General features: G+C 46.8%; 1 pseudogene; it reads right to left on the bottom strand.

Annotated features, from left to right (window-relative positions):
- Positions 1-9,923: 9,923 nt before the first annotated feature.
- LOC135904782 (ipis-1-like) lies at positions 9,924-11,058 on the bottom strand (annotated as a pseudogene).
- Positions 11,059-12,590: the final 1,532 nt, after the last annotated feature.

Genomic DNA, 12,590 nt, shown 5'->3' with positions numbered 1-12,590 from the left:
TGCTTGTTCCTCGACGGAGAACACATAAAATGTGCAGTGCACAAGGCCTTTTAGAGGCCTTGAGTACCGTTCGTGCTGGTTAATTTAGCATAACTGCGCAGCGAATAGATCAGCAGGAACGGAGAACAAAACTATAGTAGTGATTGGTTAGAGAAGACTTGTAAATAAAAGCTGTCTCAACCTGAAACCTAAAACCATCTGGCGACAAATTCGTAGAGTTTCTTTGATACCATCACGAACTGGCGATTTTGCGCATTTCGCAACTTGCGTGCAGGACGTTGAGATGCCGCCTATGGTGATTACTACAAAGGTGAACTGGGCGAGTTGGCGCCCATTTACTGGCTAGAAAAAGCGCAATGAGGAAAGCCCGACACAAGAACCCAGGACTAGAGCAAGGCCTGCGCTCTTCTGTCGCCTTTGGCCCTTTGTGCTTTTCCTAAGAATGTGCATAATTTGCGTTCGTTTAGTACTGCGGGTACAACCAAAAATACTTGACATTACTTTTTACACCAGTTTTATCGACGGCTTATTTTATCATGTAAATGATGATATCAACACGTCTATAACACAAGATGCGCCAACGTCCGTCTCGCGGAAGCTGTTGGATCAACAGATACTGCGCCTTCAAGAAGCTCCGCAGAAAGATCTCAAAATGAGATCATTTAGAAAACCAGGCCATCTGCTAGAAATAATGGAAGGTGCTCTGGTGTCACACCTCTTTATTGTACGTTCATCCGAATGAACGACCAAGAAAATTACAACCAGAGTTTATCTTAAGAAAGCCGACGTTACGCAGCCCATTTCAAGGGTTAGGTGCTGTGTGGCATAGTCGTGCGTACGTGTATTTTTGGATGGTCCGACCGGTTGGCGAAGACCTTGCGCACTCCCTGGGTGCACACGGCGCACTGCGCAAGCGTCCCCGCGGACCTGTCACCGTCGGGCCACCGAAAACGCATACAATCACGGGCCACGACTCCCGGCATTTCCCCCTGAAAAAGAAGCCGGACGGGCTCTGGAACGCCGGGTGATTGTTTTCGAGCCGGCAGATCTCTGCCGAATGTATACCTTTGAATCTATACGTACACCCATGAGCAAAAGTATGCGGACCACAGGGTCACCGAAAAAACTGACCTTCTTCGCAATTACCACGCATAAACGGAAGCTGACGATTACACTGGAAAATGAATAATGCCAAGTTTCGATTGCAGTCTTTTGTTTCGAGTTGCATTCGCAGACAGAGGAGAAAATTGGTTTTATTGCGCAATTCCTGGTCCGTATACTTTTTCTCAGGGGTGTACACCCGGCCATAAAAGTTTACGGACTAAGGGATCTCAGAAAACGTTAAATTCCCGAGCAGCATGTAGCAGTAGCCACTAATACTGTATAAGACAATGTTGTTAGCATATTCTAGTCAAGGCCCGAAACGTCCATACCAGGCTGCGTTGTGAGGTTGCGGGGACGTTCATATTTTTCTCAGATTTCGCGGTCCGTTATATTTTGTGACCGGGTGTACATGTGGCAACATGCTGTTTTCCTCATTTCGTTAGTGCCATCGAATGAAAAGCCAGAATGAAATGTAAAAACAAAACAGAGAGAAGGTGTATCATAGAAATGATTGCAGCACAGACACAAGACAGGAACACGAAAGTCAAGCTGCAGTCTCGCAGCGCTTCTCGCGTCTTAAGTATTCCCACAAAGCTCACCGCCTTCTGTGCAGATTCCCTTTGATGGAGTCTATTTTACGTACACGAAATGCTTTCAGCTTGTGAAGTAATCTGCTACTCAAGGGAGACCAGGAATGCGAAATGTAAGTAGCATTTCATCCTTTGGCTCACTGTAATACCCATGATTTAACAAGAGCTTATCTGACCTGACTTGAAGAGCCATTGTTAGAAGTAATTAAATTCTGTATTTCACATTAATGTGCGATCTGCAGATCTCACGTTAATATCGCATGAATTCGCTTTTATGTTCAACATCGTTATGATAACAAAGACATGGTGTATTAAGTGCGGTGCACTGCATCTACAGGGGGAAGCTTTCTTCTGAGTTGCACAAGTCTGTGCGGAGCTGGTGTAGTTCTTTACATTGAAATGTCTACAATCTCTAATATTCCCGGAAAATCCTCTAGAATTATTTACTGCGAACGTTTTACCATGAAAATTGTTTCAAGCCAGCTATTGCTGTTTATTGCTCTCCTGAAGACAATCTATTATCTTTCATGAGCATTTCGAAGCATTCCTGAAATGCGCTCGCACAGATAATAGTGCGTTAATTGTGGAGCTGATTTCCACATTAATCTCCTTGATGACACACCCATTTTCAGTTACTATGAGGCTACATTCCTCAGGTGTTGTAAATATAATCTTAACAGCTACTCTTTTGAAGCCGTCGATTTGATCCGCTCTATAGTCGGGTACAAATTTAGAAAAAAAAATGGCATTTGCTCCTCAAAGGCGGGTGCACACGAACCTCCACCAATGGGCGCGCGCGCTTTAATCACGTCACGAGCAGGACGGCCGGTGACCCAGCCGACGGAGCAGATGGCCGCCCACTCTTCGACCTGGGCTGCGTAGCGCCAGCTGCATGCGTCTGCCCCCGTCAGAGTGACTTCCCAAACTTTTTGTGGTGGTCTACGGCGCCGTAAATATTACTGCGACTTTACGATCCACCATTTGTGCCGCGTCGTTTGTTCTGAGCCGTGACCCGGCGAAGAAAGACTGCAGCGGGCATCGGTGACGCTGCGCTGCGCTTCGCCTGCAGGATCTCGCGGCGACACACCGCTGCAAACAAACATCCCGCGTGTTTGTTCCAGGGTGTGTTGTTTTGATCCAAAGCGAAAGTTACGACGAGAAAAGCTTGACAAAGCATTGTACCTACTCTGAGCGGAGGATGTGTTCGTGTACTGCGTCGCTGTGTTTTTCGTCGCACGTGGTGAAGCGATGGAGCAAGACCATTCTCAGGAGAAGAGTGAAAAGCGTGCGGGAATGAAACAAACCTACCAGTGCTCCCTTCGCCGATGTCATTGAATGAGTAACGGTCAGATCTTCGCTCGCAGTGTTTGTTTCCTTAATGGCAGCCCCGGTACCAAGTCGTATAAAATTGGAGCGTCAGACTGTTGCCTTTGGAAGGGAACTTGGCATAAATTCACGTCGTTGTGTGAATTAGCACCGTTTGCTCGCTGCACGCGCCAGCTGTAGAATGCCTGCTGTGGCATATTCACGTAATAAGACGGGCTGCCAGCGTTCGGTACGATTTCCTACAGTACAGCTGCGCACTGCTTTTCGATTCTAGTGATATGTTGCTACTAAAAATTCCTAAGGCAACGGTGCAAAAGAAAGAAAAAAAGACATACAAAGCAGGCACAGCGGCTTGTGAACCGACTCCGAATACCTCTACCCGTGTCTGTTTAGAAATGTAAGTGCGTGTTCGCTTGCGTTTCTGTATATTTTTTACCTCCCCCGTTTCTTTATATCTCAGTTTTTATTAGTTCTCAAACTGGCGTTTGTGTGCATGTCAGTGAATATATGCCTGCTTCCCTGCGTGTATGCGTTTATTGTTATTCCTCTCCTTTTATTTCATATTATCGTTTTTGTTAGTCTTCTTTCAGCTGCGTCCTTTTTCACAATTTCATTAACTCGTTCCACTTAAAGCACCAAGTCCTGTGAACAGCAGGGCTGTCCTTTTCAGTGTCATCAAAACGTTCCTCTCCCGTCTATCTTGTCTTAGTCTCTTTTCTAGTTGTATTTTTTTCCTCGCTTCTATATGTTGTTGTTTTGTGCCTTGGCATGCAATTTGCTCACAGTGGCTGTCAATTTCGCGTTGACTACTAATATTTCACCAACAATGGCTTCGACATGATTACGCTTTCAAGTGCCGACTGCTAACGGTGCCTCTCAAGCGTGCTCCCGACTACTGCTATTTCACGAAGGGAACAGTCGAGCTCGTTGGTGGCTCCCTAACGGATTATTTGGGGCGTCCTCACATTGGCATTGTTCATTTCAAGAGGTTGTAAAGAACAATAGCGGCGGCACAACTACCTGCAAACGCGCAACAGGAGCATGTTACTGTGCTTGCGTTGCTATCCCTTATTCATGTCGCTTAATTAAATTAGCAATGACCGTGCTGTATGACCGTGCTGAATCGCTTGGCGGCATTTAATGGTCTTTAGCGACATGAAAAGTTTGACGATGGCTCCAACACGACTGCTAAAATTGTTTTCGTTTCGATGTGTTGTTTCCGTTTTGACGAGCACGCTGTCAACATTGGCGTTCAATTTCGCCTCGGCTGCTGCTACTTCCCCACAGGGCCTGTCATCTCGACGATCGCTGTCCGATTGAGCATTTTGAGGCTTGCTAAACTAATGATGTCTTATAATTGTGCTCTTATTCGCATTACTTACCTGAGCCAGATGACCAACAAATACAATGCAACCACATGAATGTGCTTTGGCGTGCAGGCTGCTAATTTGCAGTTAATCTGCTAATCTGCTAATTGGCTGCCAATTTCGCGTTGACTGCTGCTGTTTCGCCATAGGGCCTGTCAAGCTGGACCGTGGCTGGCCGAATGAGCATGTTGGGCCCCATATATTTATTCAAGGTTAATAATTGTGCTTGAATTCGATTTACCAGCATTTAAGCATGTTTCCGTGCCAGTACCTAAATTGAGCGCGATGTGTGCAAGACGTTGCTTTTTCTAAACTGAGCTTCCATTAAGGAATATGCCATCAAATGAACTGCTTATTTATTTGAGAGGTCACGAGATGAGTTGTCTGCTACGAACCCACCGTCAAACTTTTGGTAGCCTTAATAAGCACTCTTCTTTCGCTAATAAGAAACCGTTATGCTTCGTCGTGTGTCTCACTGCTTGACAGCTCGTAGTCGGAACCGCTTTCTTCAGTGTCGTCTTCACCCAGTTGGATTACGGTGGGTTGCATGTGGTCACTCCCATATGTGTCAAGTCTGAACTGTGCTTACAGGTCCATCACGTGATGAATGTTCTTGCGACGTTAGATGCTTGATTTTTTTCCCTCAACATGTCTTCGACCATGGACAACTTGAAGTCTCTGTTCTCCGCAACGATGTCATTCTTTACCTTTGCCCACACAAGCTCAATGGGATTAAATTCGCAGTGGTACAACCGGGAGCCTGAGTACAATGCAACTGGCCCTTTCAACTGCGTTGTCTACGATGTAGCTCAAAAAGCGTGACCTTACAGATGCTACCAACTCAAGCAGCTGCTACCTCACCATCTTTTCCCTGTAGGCGATGTCCTTCCTTTTGAGCTACTCCTGTATCTTTTCCTTCTTCCAGGACGCCGTTCTCAGTTTCTCTTCTCGCCGGGTAAGGTAAAGTGCCTTCTCCAAAGCAGTGACACTACCAGCTGGTAACTTCTGCAGAACGTCTTCGAACCATCCCTCGAAGTGATTGCCGTTCATTTCTTTGCGGTGGTCGCCTGTTTTTAGGCCTCGGAATACATCCAAGCAGTTGTTGACGAAGCCATCCTTGCTGTCAATGTGCGTCACGATAAGGCGCTGGGTTTTCCCAGAACGTTGTTTCATACCCGTACACAGGCCGTTTACTCGAGCGTACAGGCGTCCGCGCTTCTGCATCACGGTGTCTGTCCAAAAGATCGACCAAGTGTGTCCCACCGTCACCCCTGTCTCGTCCAGAAAGACCTCTCGGTCTTCCGCTCGATAGCGTTCCACGTCACGAATATAGCAATTCCGCCATTCGACGATGTCACCAGCGAGTAGCGGCTCCTCTTCTAGTGCTTGAAGCCGATCTCGGAAAGCAGGCGAGGGACAGTAAACCGCTTCAGTGATGGCAGATACGTACGCTTCGAGAACTCTATAGCTATCGCCTGACCATCGGCATCTCATCGCGGAGAAAGAAACGGTGCACACATGACCTCACCGTGCACAACGGGAAGCTGTCATACTTCGTGCTGCGTGTTCTCTTCATTGCATTTCGTGGGCGTTTTCGCTAGGGCGTCGACAGTCTGGCCCCAGATAAACGCAAACCTTTGACCTCCCTCCTCGCCCTGAACACTGTGCTCTCGCTGACACCGAGCTTCTCGGTGCGAACTTGCTCGTACCTTCCATGCTGCGTTCAGGCTACCTTTTGCGCCATTACCTGTAGCAGTCGACGATAATGTTGCGTGAATGGTTGTTCAGGATGTGGCCGCTCTTGTTCTTTTTTCATGGAAGGAAAAACGCGCTGAAGCACGGACAGGGGTAGAAAAATGCAAGACGAGCGCTGCCGAGGCTCCTTGGTGGTGTGGACACTGAAGTGACACAAGGCTTGTTCGGCAACTGAGGATCGCGTTCGGATGTCAGCTGGCTAGTCTCCATGGCCGAAAACTCGCACGGAATGTCGTGTGCGATCTGCCGAGATCGCAAGCCTGCAAAAAAAACATAAAACGAGACGAAAACCAACATATCACATTCTTGAAACTAAGTTTCTGAAAGCACAACACCCAAACAATATAAATCTTATGATATTTAAAACCAAGATTACATATTTTAAACGATGACCGACGCACCTTTTTGAAGCACTGATGACTTTTGTACCTTTCCTGCCTCGATCGTCTTCGCGCACCATGCTTGTAATGGTTTTGATAAATGCATTGTTCTTTTAGAGCGCAGCTCTTTGGCGTCCGTTCCTGGGTTTCGCGTCGGCGTTGTCGTCGGCCTCGTAACCAGCTCGCCGACGAATCTGCTCCGCCGCCGCGCATGAGCGCTGTCGGCTCTCCGGGCGAGGGAGGATGATGGAAGGGAGGAGGAGAGACTGTGGAGGAGGGCTTCTACACAAATGGCTTTTTGGCGTCCGTTCCTGGTTTTCGCGTCGGCGTTGTCGTCGGCCTCGTAACCAGCTCCGCCCCCCTTTCATCCCCCCAGCGCTAGCAGCGACCGACTGATACCGCTTTCGTGAGTCCGCTACCGCACTCACGAAAGACGTCGTGCACTTCCTGCAACTCGCATTAACCGTCCATCGATCCACACCGATGTTAGTAGTGGGGGACTTTAATGTTGACATAAAGACAAACAGCAATTTCCTAACACTTATGCGGGAGAACATCCCGTTCCTCTCGCTCGTAATGCGTCCCACGGCTGTGACAACCTCGCGAGGCACTTGTATACATCTCGTCTTTGAGAATCAAGCATTGGTGTACCAAGTCGAACATATATCAGTCTATTTCTCCGACCACAAAGCTTCCTTCATGACTGTCAAGAACTGTTAGTAGAGTCTTTGTTAAAGGAATACGTGTGAAAAATAAAAAAAAATTCTGTGATAGCGCATACATGTGTTGCTCGATTTCTTTGCCTCAATCTATCGAAAAGGTGAAACAGCTTATTTGCTGCGCTCAAATTTCGCATTAGGAAGTAACGTAATCGTCGGTAATTTTTTAAGTGCTTGTTAAATAACAACTGAATGAATTTAGGCTCGGGAAATGAGTATTAAATGTTCTATGTACGTGCAAACCAGCACAAAAGCCATGCAGAGCTGCTCTTTCTACTTTTGTCCCTTGTAACGAAGCTAAAGAGCAGACGGCGTGCCGCGTTATAGGAGGCACGGGGTTATTTTTCTTTCGTGATCGGGCATGTACTGTAGCGTTCCAATCCCGAGAGCTCTGCCAAACCAGTCATCAAGATATATACGTCTCGTTTATACCTAGAATTACGCGTTTTGGAAGTACGATTTTTTTAGCGGGACTATTTCTTTAGTCGTGGAGGCATTCGGCGGTCGTGATTCGGTCGGTCATCTCGCGTTTTGAAAAGTTGTACCCGGCTATAGATTTGCTAATTGCAAGTTGGGAAATTGTGATATGTAACGCTGATACATTACTATGGGACATTAGTGACCATTGTCCAGTTTTCATGTGTTATGATGATGCGAGCAAAACCAGAGGCCGTCAATGTGGCTCAATTGTGTTGATTGTATTGTCGACCAAGCGTTACAAGCTTTCAAGTCTCATATTTCCTCTCGCATAGTTACGGCAAGCAGCCTGGAAGTCTGTAATAATTGTGACGGACTCCCGGACGTTGAAATAGTATGGACTCCAGGACACGAGTCCCTCCGTGGAAATCAGCGTGCGCACGCTGTAACCCGAGCTCATGCCTTCCGGGCGCCGCAAGAGAGGGATACGGCCGCATCTATGAAGCCCGTGCCTTTACAATACAACGCCGCGCTACAATACCACAGATTGAACAGATCACAATACCCACTTCCACACAAGACCCTCTCACGTGAAGACGCCGTAACATGGCGACAACTAGAAACCAATAGATACCCCCATTTAAGCAGACTAGACCCAATACACCCTACACAATACTCAAACAAATGTCCCCTTTGTAACGACTATGCTTCCCTATATCACACCCCATGGGCGTGCTCCAAAGTGAAGGCAGCCCCGCAAATACCCAACCCCACACCCGAGCAGTGAGAGGCCATGCTGACTAGTTCGGACCCTCGTAACCAGCAGCAACTGGTGTGGCAGGCCCAGGAGACAGGCGCAGGAGCCCTCGACTAAGGGCGCCTCCCGCACAAGCAGAAAGACAGCCGCTTGTCCTTTCTTTTGTTAAATAAACGTTTTTCCTCCTCCTCCCCCTCCTCATATTTCCCCGCAAGATTGACCTTGCGTTATATGATAAGAAATATGCATATATGAAAAGTATAAAAACATGTATGACTATTGTGTTCTATTGCATTTTCATTATTCAAACCAAATCTTTAGGCTGCTTTTGGGAGGAACGGCTGCCCTACGCCAACACGTGCCTGTTATAAGTGCGTGCAGCGTGGACATGAGGTGTCTTGCCACCGTCTTCCTACACACAGCAAACTACGATTGCTATATCCACCTATCTTCCTGCAATTGTAAATAAATAAAAGGAAACACACTACACATCGAAACCTCCGTTGCGGGCAATTCTTTGAAATTATTGTAATAGTTGTCTCATGTGTGACGCTCATATTTATATCTCCTTCTTGTGCTTCGGTCGCATGCGGTTCTTGCTTCATTTCATTCTTTACCGATCCTGACTTCACTAGCAGCACATTTGCATGAAATGCTACCACACATGCTTCAGGTAGCATTTCAGCATTCAGAAGCCTTCAGTAGCATGTGTAGGTTTATAGACCAGTTGTCTTCACCAAAAAAGCTCAAGTATACGTGATGACTGCGGTAGAAAGGATGTTTCACATACGCCGCCTATTACATGAGTGGTGGCGCTGGCTAAAACTCTCAAGCTTAGTTCCGGCAGATAAACATTACGTGTATATATACAGGGTGTTTCAGCGAACACTTTCAAAAATCTTTAAAAATGGCCTGTGGCAGATATCACAATTTTATTTCATGAGCTGTTCTACTCGAGGCGGCGCACAACACTTGCACAATAAATTGAGATGCAAAATCGATTAATTATTAAAAATGCACGAATTAAATTTTTAATTAAATACATTATGACCCATATTGCAATTTACATATTTAGTCGTGGAGTTCGCAAGGCGGATCCACTTGTAACAAATTTTCAAGATGACACCAGTTTCGAGATATAAATTCCCCAACTTTGCGAAGAAATGCTTTGGCGATCCAGTTAACTTGTTAACAAAACGTCGTTTCATGCACTGAAGTACACAAGTAACTGGCATGCCAATGCATTTCTCCACAAAGTTGGGGAGTTTTCACCTCGAAACTGGTGTCGTCATGAGACGTTCAACCAAAACGTTCTTCAAACCAGTCGTGAGGACGGTATACTGAGACGCACAGTGCTTAAAACTCATCTTTACTTGTTATATTTTTAATATCCATAGTTGTAGCAATTATAACCTAGATTAAATCACGTAATATGCGCGCCTGTCTTGTGCACCAAATATTAATTGTACTAGCTACTTCACGTATTCCTGTGCCTCACTTTCTGTTCACTAACGGCGAACGGAACCAATAAAAAGGACAACCTCGGGGTCAAGGCTTCGGATAAGAAACATGAATGGTCGGTCCACCAAAAATTTAAGCTCCTCTTCTGGCATCCTCGCGCTACGGCACATCATAACTACAGCGGTAGCAGCTGCGGCCTCAGTGCCTTCTTCGTTGACTTCCACAAAGGCCTTGTGGATCACATCGGTAGCGACCAGCTTCCCCGCGTCGCTTATGGCAGAAAGATTCGCTACCGGTCCGAAGAAGTCGTTGATCCCCATTGCTTGTAACGTGGCCTTCAGGCTGACAGCTTCTTCCAGCTTGAATTTCGGCTAGTAGAGCTTGACGTTGGAACACCTGCGCATGTTCTCCAATATCTTGGAAAGTGCTGAAGCGGTCAAGCGCTCCTCTAGTTTGGACAACCCCTCGATGTCCTTGGGAAGAAGCACCACCATGGATGTCTTGCTGCCGTGGTACGGTATTTCCAAAGATTCCACCTCCATATCATTGGAGTGGCCCATCGAGAAGCTGGACTTCTGAAACATCATCTCAACTTGCGTCTTGTTTCTCGAGTCCAGATGGAAGTCGGAAGTGCGCGTATACTTTGAGTCGAGCTGTGAGCTCCATAAACCCTTAAAGTAGATGGCGTTTACAAGAATGAGAGTGGTCATCGCGTCCACGGTACCGCTCGGAAGGAGGTCCTTGATCCTTGATTCTGTCGCCTTCTCGACCCACGAGTTGACTTCCTGTCGAACGCTCTCGTACTTGTTCCTGAAGTCGACAGACTCTATCGTCGTGTTGTACTTGTCGCGAAGGAGCGCAACGTAGCTGGATAGCACCCGAAATGTCTGTTCAGCGTACATCCGGTTGGAGATGTTAAGTTTCACGTCAGCCGCGTAATCAGGAAGTTTCGAAAAGAAGCTCGCAACGTGACTGTGGACCTCGTCAGCGTCGACATGGAGGACAGCGGACAGTTCCTTAGCCGTGTTGCTTCGGGCGCCTCCCAGTGCCATCGAGAGGGCAGCAGAGATGCTGAACGGCGAAAAAAGGATGTTCCCGTCACCTTGGTCCTTTGCCATTAGCTGCTTGTAGAGGTCCACAGAGAAATTGAGGACTGAGTAAACGAGTGAGCTGGCGGCCATGGTCACGTCCTCTGTAAGAAGGAAGAACACTTTCAGAGCCTTGGACAGCGCAGCATTCCGTTCCTTAAAAACTTTGTTGCGAGATTCTTTGCGAATTAAGAAGAGTTCCGTTGCAGATGCTCGAATGCAATTAGTACGACGATAATGCGCGGCCGGTCCCAGTCCCGTTAAACTGGTAACTACAGGGAATACTGCAAACGATTCACCGCTTTAAGCTTTGTCTTTCCTTTCCTTGATTTCACAATTTTGAGCTGCAACAATGAGGTGGCGAAAGCTTTTCAGCACAAGGCACAGCCATGCTTATAATGGTGTCTTTATAAATGAAACAAAGATGTGAGACGGTAAATCCATTAGCACAGAAAGAAGTGAATCTCGGGGATTGAGGAGGTTGTCCGAGTGTTGACGCTGTCAGTGCTCTTACCATTATCAACACTTAAGAGACATTTTACGCATCCTAAATCGGCTACATACTACATGGGCACTGCAGCGGTAGCTCAGTGGCTATACACATTTCTGCGACTAAGCACAAGGTTGCAAGTACGATTCCCGATCACGGTGGGGGCATTCTATTTTTCCGATGAGAGCAGAATGCCGAACCACACGGAGGAAATCCCAGCTGGCCACAATTAATCTTGCCGTGGCATCCTACAATGGCGCCTCTCATAGCCTGTGTATTGGTAGAGATGTCGAAATCCATGAATTGCTTGCTCATTACCGTCTAATAGGCTGCAAAGCGACCAAAAGAAACAAAATGAGCTCGCGTTGTCTTGGCACACTTGCAGTCTCTGTTGTGTAGGGGCTTGCTACTCTTACGGAGCTGTAGTAGGGATTACGGTGATCACTCACATCGTCTCCCAGTAGTGAAGTGTCTCACTTTTGCGAACATTTCATTTTAGTGCACGGTTTTCAGCGCTTGAGTTAGTTGCAGGAGTTTCAAGCGTGCCTGTTGCTAAGTCTGGATTTTGCTCGTAAGCCACAATCAATAATCGACAATGGTGGATTTTTTTTTTTTTACTCAACAGGCCCGCGACATGGCGAAGAGGCTAGGTCTTTCTGTCCCGACGGGACGGAGTGCACATTTCGATGCACCTCAATAAATTTTTCCATCCATCCATCTAAGCGGTCATCCTCGCTTAAATTGAATTAAACAAATTACTGTCATAAAACAAATCGCCAAAGAAAGAAAGGACAGCTTTAAGAAAGAAAATATCAACGGGTTCGTTCGTATTCAGGAGGACGAAGTTTAAGCAAATCTATTGACTGCCCACCATTCCCATGATGCAGGAACAGCCACACTCAGAACTATCTCTGGTACTAGAGCAAGAGTGCCCTGTAGTATGTTTCGCTTATCTCCACTACATACACTGATCTATACCGGCATTGTTTGTGTGAACTTCCAATAGCGCGAGCACTTCCGCATGTTATATGCGCATTGTGACTTGATGCATTTGTGGGAATCTTGTGGCATAATTCACTTTCTGCTCAGTTTTCACTGATTCCACTATAAAACTTGTCACGATTTGTCGTGAGTGC

This window comes from Dermacentor albipictus, chromosome 7, assembly GCF_038994185.2.
Source record: "Dermacentor albipictus isolate Rhodes 1998 colony chromosome 7, USDA_Dalb.pri_finalv2, whole genome shotgun sequence".
Lineage (NCBI taxonomy): Eukaryota > Metazoa > Arthropoda > Arachnida > Ixodida > Ixodidae > Dermacentor > Dermacentor albipictus.
This window is presented reverse-complemented; position numbering and strand designations above follow the sequence as displayed.